This window comes from Papaver somniferum, chromosome 7, assembly GCF_003573695.1.
Source record: "Papaver somniferum cultivar HN1 chromosome 7, ASM357369v1, whole genome shotgun sequence".
In the NCBI taxonomy this organism is placed as follows: domain Eukaryota; kingdom Viridiplantae; phylum Streptophyta; class Magnoliopsida; order Ranunculales; family Papaveraceae; genus Papaver; species Papaver somniferum.
In genome coordinates this window covers 73,761,804-73,768,737 of record NC_039364.1, presented here as the reverse complement: position 1 = coordinate 73,768,737, position 6,934 = coordinate 73,761,804, and the positions used below count along the sequence as shown (strand labels likewise).

At 40.3% G+C, this 6,934-nt stretch overlaps 1 long non-coding RNA gene across 1 annotated transcript; it reads right to left on the bottom strand.

The window, feature by feature from the left end:
* Positions 1-4,083: 4,083 nt before the first annotated feature.
* Positions 4,084-6,934, bottom strand: LOC113297635. Its single transcript, XR_003333563.1, has 4 exons — positions 6,302-6,934; positions 5,308-6,140; positions 4,621-4,855; positions 4,084-4,485 (listed from the first exon to the last, which is right to left on the bottom strand). It is a non-coding gene; the product is annotated as an uncharacterized LOC113297635 (long non-coding RNA).

Genomic DNA, 6,934 nt, shown 5'->3' with positions numbered 1-6,934 from the left:
ATCTTCTTCCTTTGTTCTTCATGCCCCCATTAACACACTCTGAGAGTGTAAAAATTTCAGGTTGAAAGTCAGCCATTTCATCAAGATTAAATCTGAGTTTGAATTCAGATATGATCAGTTTTAGGCTTAGTTTGGTATTGATGTGAGTTTTATAAAAGTGCTTTTTTGCTGCTCGTTGTTGTGCCTTGTTGTGTATAAAATGCAGTTGTATGTTTGGTAAAGTATAAATTAAAGTTAAAGTTGATTAAAAAACCGATTAAATTGTGTTTGTTAAATTATTAGGTTCACTAATTATTGTTGTAGCAAATGAAAAAAATAGACATATCTCTGAAATAGTTTTATTTAATTTTATAAGATATAATCAACTAACGATAAAATTCTTTTTATTTCAAATAACTAGTTGGAATCCTAGCAACCAACTGGGCATCAACGCCCTTCTGTATAACAATCCCTAATCTATGAAAAAGAAATCACGTTTCTTTGCGCTAATATCAAACCTAAATAGGTGGTTGTGCAGTCTCTTCAACATATCGACTATAGCCTCCCTGAGTTCCCCGAATGTCGTAAAAGCCAAAACCAAAACCAAAACCTTGGGCCAAGCATTTATCAAAGTATTTTTTATGTTTGCGAAATGGCACTGCTCAAACCTAAGCCCGACTAAAAAGCACGAACAGCTCCACCAATAAAAGGAGACACCCCAGTCACATCTAAACAGACGTCACGACCATTATCCCAATTGTAAACCAGAATATCAGCCGGCCTCAAAGCCCCATCATCAGTAGATAAGAAACCCAAAGCACTCCTTCCTATCTGGCACACCAGCTCGATAACACATATCAGCAATAATATCTCGGACAAGGTCTTGCCGAAATTTGAGCCCCACCTCATAAGCACAATGTAAAGCATGATCCCCAAAGCAATCCATATCCCGTTGACAAAAGGAACATTGAATACTTGCAGTGAATAAAGGGATACCCAAGCGGTAATAAAGAACCGTACTAAATTGTCGCGCCCTTAATCTCTGATTAAGCCCCTCAATAGGTGTAGATGGGGAAAAATGATTTGCTGGTTTTTAAGGAATTGAGGAGACGACCGTACGGAGGAGACTCCTCGAACCGAGCGAAATGTTAAACCTCACACAGATGCACCGCTGCAAAGGGGGTGCTTTAGATTCGAGAGATCAATCTGTAGTACTCCGGCCTAAATCAAGACAATGACCGTTCCAGAGTAAATTCGGTCACAAGAGAGGATGGGTTGATCTGTAGGAGGGAAGCTGAGAAATGTGTGGAATCAATGGTAATCAAAGATTGTGGATGTGTGAATTCCAAATACGATAAGCTCTGAGTGATTGAAATTGCTCAATTGAGAGTAGTTGCTCAATTGATGAGTTGATGATCTCGTGTTGTCGATGAGACGTGAGATTGATGATACTGTTTATGCCCATCATTCAATCATGATTCAGAGACTTATTTATATTGCTGGAATTTTAGACACCATGATTCCATGAAGTGTGACAGTGGATGGAATCAAGGAGTGGGGAAGTGGAGATCGTGTTTGAAACCAGTTGCTCAACGTGTGGAGACTTGGTCGATTTTCCACCCACTACCTCGTGAATTCCTTCAACTGATTGCACGACTTGCTCACATTCCATCGTGTGTTTGAACACACGTGTCGTAGACCGCCAGACCAAAACCCTAAGTGATATCCCCCCAAGTGACGCGATTGACGTCTCGTGGTTTTTTAGTCAATTGATGACTTCGTAGTTTGATGGGACGATGAGTCCATGTAGTCGTTTGAGTTGAACATGATGTTCTGAAACTCATGAATTGAACATGTCATGAGACAGAGGTATAGTTCTTACGATGAAGTGAGCAAGTATTGATCGTTCGATGGATCGTTGAATATTGATTGTTGAACCAATATTGAGCAAATATTCCTCATTTGAGCAAGTGTTGCTCATGTGATGAATTGTTGAATATTTGATCGTCTGAGCATGTGTTGCTCGTCTGATGGATTATTGGCAGTGTACCAAAATATTAATTAGAATACTGATCCCCAAGGCGCCCGCGTGTCCCCAAGGCGTCCGCGTCTCAGTCCTGAGAATTTTGATATTTTCTAGCGTGCAATTGAGCATCCATTCGAGAAAATATGCCAAAATTAGGGTTTCGACGGAACTGAGGAAAAACACCATGAGATGATGAAAAATATCTATAAAATAAGGAATGAGGAGGGGTGGGACCGCTGTGGTCAAGGCATGGTCGGCCGGTCGTGACCACGGTCCCGTGGTGCCTTTTACTTAATTTTATAATATTTTGATGATTTTATGAAAAATTCATGAATTTTGAGAAATTTGATGAATTTTGGGAGTTTCCATGAATTAGAGGAGTTTTCATGAGTTCAAGGAAGCAAAAGATATTAAAATAATAAAACAAGGGCGTGTGGGATCGTGGAAGGCATGACTGGCCGGCCAGGGATGATCCCACAAGTTTCCCTAATTTTATAATGATTTTATGAAAAATTCATGAATTTTGAGAAATTCGATGAATTTAGGGAGTTTCCATGAACTGAAGGAGTTTTCATGAGTTCAGGGAAGCAAAAAATATTAAAATAATAAAAACAAGGGCGTGTGGGACCGTGGAGGCATGGTCGGCCGGCTTTGGCCCGGTCCCACGAGTTTTCATAATTTTTTTTATATTCTTTAAGTATTTTTGATGATTTGAGGGAATTTTTCCTAATTTGAGAGAAATACCATGAAATCAAGAAATTTGATGAATTCAAGGAAAACTAATAATAAAATAATAAAACAAAGGGGTGTGTGGGACCGGCTAGGGCATGGCCGGCCGGCCAAGACCCGGTCCAACAAGTTTTCATAATTTATATTATTTTATTATTATTTGATGATTTATGCAAAAATACCATGAAATCAAGGAGTTTTTTCATGAAATTAGAGAAATAATAAAAATAATAAGGAACCGTGGGTGTGGGGCCGGTTGGGACCAAGGCATGGCCGGTTGGCCAATGGTCACGCCCCACACTCCTTTCCTTAATTTTATATTATTTTTTATCGATTTATGGAAGTACCATGAAACCGAGGAGTTTCCTGAGACGAAGGAAATTTGATAAAATGAGAGAATTTTCATCAAATCATGAAAAATAATAAAAATACATTAAAATATAAAACTGGTTTGGGATTGACCACGACACGGTCGGTTGGTTGTGTATCCGTGCTCCCAGCACCCTGGTCAATATTTTAATTATTTATTATTTTCTTCTCTATTTTGCATAGGTTCATCGTTTCGTTGTATTTTTGAAATACTCGTTCGTGCGGTGACTGTTAGTGTATCATCGTTGAATACACTTTTACCATTTGAATCGGGGCTTACTTAGAGGTAGCTCAGATGCCCGGTTGTTGATTATTTATTACTAATTGTGGAATTCGATGGAGAATAATTCACAAAAATGAGCAATAAGATGTTTATTATTAATTCATAGGATCAGCTGAGGATTCGACTACGAATTCAGAATAATAAAGTGAGCATTACCATTCCATGGGATCGTAGATTCGGCCATAAAATCAGAGTAATTAAGATTTATCTATTACCATTTATGAGACCAGTTGTGGATTAGATCATGAAATCGGAGTAACGAGATAATATAATTATTGTTATTCTATGAGATCAAGCCGTGGATTCGACCATAGAATCAGAACAATTGTTATCGCCATTCCATGGGACCAGTCGTGGATTCGACCATGGAATAGGAGCAATTAGGAATAATTAACTTTGTGGCTCCATACTGTAGAGCAAGCTGTCTAGGAGCATTAATCATCCCGATATGAGCTTGCCGGTAAGTCATATCTTTTATATAGTTAGGGTAAACTCGTTGTTTGTTCCTGAAGACGTTATCGCTCTATACTAGCAGAGCAAGCTGTCTAGGAGCCCTCCATCACGTGATGCTATATAGAAATAATCACTGAAAGTATTCAGTATTCATGAGATATGCCGTTGTCCAGTCGTGAGACTTCATATCTACATGTACTCTGAGAGAAAGTACTCTCTGTTGAGAATTCGATGAGAGACTCGTGTCTCGATACTCACGTCCGATTGCTGAATCAAAGTTTCGTATGATTATGAGTTTACAAATTTAGCCTTTGTCGAAAATCCGCCATCTACAATAGGTAACGCTTTTAAGAAAATCAGGAGCATGATTGGACTTGTTATATTTCCAAAGGGCACAGTCACGAGCAGACATAGAAAACTTCTCAGGCATCACCTTCATGACAACCTTAAATACTTAACTGCCAAAACCTTTATGGGATGAAGGGCAGTAAGATCGATGTTGACATTGGGACATACACTTTGAAAATAATTCCATAGACCGCTGAAGACCAAGATTAGGCCCCCACTAAAGAAGTGTTGCACATAATACCAGATTGAAGGGGTTGTATCTGTATAACCGAGGCCAAGTAATAATATTGAATCGCATCTGCCATAAAGAATAAGACCAAACTGTCATGCCTAAGAGATAAAGAAATAAGTTGGGGATGTAGGAATCCTAACCCCGGACCATCATTAGTAACAATGTGATGCACATGATGGGCTAAATGAGAATCAAAAATACCTTGCGCCTCTATTATGTAGTCGGGCATAGTGGTTCGCATCGGAAAATATAACTTGGAAACCCCGGCACAACCTTCTGAGCAAATGTAATTCACACTGAGGATCCTCTAATTTCTTTACCGCATCCATCAACTCCGTAGTCTTGAGAACTCTAGACTTGACCCAATCACTGAAAAACCATGATCAAGACTCACTGGCCCCCCAAGAAACTTAACCCCTTTAGCAGGTCTACCAATCTGAAAAGGAAAAGCATCGATACAACGTGCATCAACTGATGACCAAAACACCTCAGTCTTTGTAATATTTAAATGAACACCCAGACCTCCCCCTTCTGATTGGATAATTTTCAAATCCTTAGACACCATAAGAGTATCGCTAGTCATAGTCCCATCGTCCAGATACCATGTCTGCAAGTCCAACTGGCACTGATCCACAATTTTCTTAACCAAGGGGTGTAAGGTGAGTGCAAAAAGAAGGGGGCCGAGGGGATCTCCCTGCTGAACTCCTTGGGCAGACGACAATTTAGAGTCATTGTAACATGGCCTAGGAGGCTGAGAGTAGCAAAACTCCACCCACTTAGAAGTAGATGGACACCTATTTCTCACTTCTTTGAGCATAGCAGTCCTACTATCCAAATTGAAAGCATTCTCGAAATACAAAAGAAACATAGACATAGAATGAGAATTACCTTTTTCCCAAATGAGCATGTTAACCGAATGCAGAATACCCTCTCCTCCACACGGAACCCCTACACCAAACTGGAAATCTTCAAGGTACGCACACATTTCTTTGCCAATGTTTTGATCTACAACTTTGGATACTAGACATCTCCACATTGTGCCTACAGTAATGGGACGTATTCCTCCATCAGGCTTGAGCAACGGAGTGAGTGGAGTACTTGCGACATACTCGCCAAGCTGAGCAGAGCATGAACCACCAAGCCAAATTTTAACGACACCGTTGATAGATGTGAGTAAATCCCCCGCAACTACTTCAGCTGGCCTGTTGAGAGCATCAAGAAGATGTTGTACCCTCAAACCGTCTCGTCCACATGACGAACCCTCCGGAAAACTCTTTATCCTTCCAAGAGTGATATTATTAGTCGAGATAACGCTGCAAGGAACAATGGGGTGGGAAGGGATGAGAGGAGGAGGGGCGTATCGGTGTTCATCCAATAGACTATTCAAAGTATCCTCATTATTTGGTGTTATGCCACTCGAGGTGATAACTTTGATGACTGATGTGAACAGCCCATTCTGGACCTTATTTCAACACACCTTTAGATTGCTGGCCTCCTGATTGACCTTCTTACGACCTCTAATGTTAGGTTGTTGATGCTCGAGTAGTACCTTATGAATTAACCTAATACAGCCCTCCGGATCAAACCACTGTGTGATAAAAGCAGTCTGGAATTTCTTACGATTTCCATATTTCTCTTCCTGGCTATTCTTGGGGATATACAAGTGCAACACACCCACAAGCAAGAGCAACAACCGAACCCAGGTAAAAACATCACATGGCCTGTCAAAAAATATGTCAAAAGTAAATTTCAGAACTCTCTAGAACTGCAACTTACATTTGGGAGGTATGTTCTTGACTGGGAACTTTTTTCAGAAAAACCTCATGGAGCAATTCCAAATTAAGACAAGGCAGCTGATCAGAGGGTACAACAGAAACAATACCATCTGCAGAACTGGATTCACCAGGTGATGTGCAAGGAACTCCATGTATAAGAAACTCTGCATCTTTACTACCAACTAATACCTCACCTGCATGTCTACATGGTCGACTCCAAGCGTGAAGCAACATGCAATCTGTGTATAACCACATCTGCAGCTGCCGCAAAGCAAACTCACAGGCATTGTAGACATCATGAATGGAGGATAATCTAAGCCTAGAGCGTTTTTTTCATCTCCATTGACAAGATGCTTGTCATTTAGGTGGAGAATTAGAGAGTTCCTGGCATAACCTCTGCCTCCTATCCCATCTTTCCACCCATCATACCCACAGAATGGATAGTGAATGAAATATGCATGTAGTTCTAATGTTGAAGAAGAAGCAGGACTATGTGAGGAACGGGTAATATGCATTATGTACTTGCAGAAACCCTAGGAACTGTGTTGTGCAAAAAGCGTGGAAGGCAACAGATTATGGTCTATCAGTTCCCAAAATAAAAAGAAAGAAGAAGCAAAAAGGAAAAACACGAACGGAATCAGGGGAAAATGGGTTGATCTAAGAAACCAAAATTGTTTCCCCTCATCATCCCTGCATCTCCATTGGATTCGCCAGACCTCTTCTTTCTTTCTAACAATGGA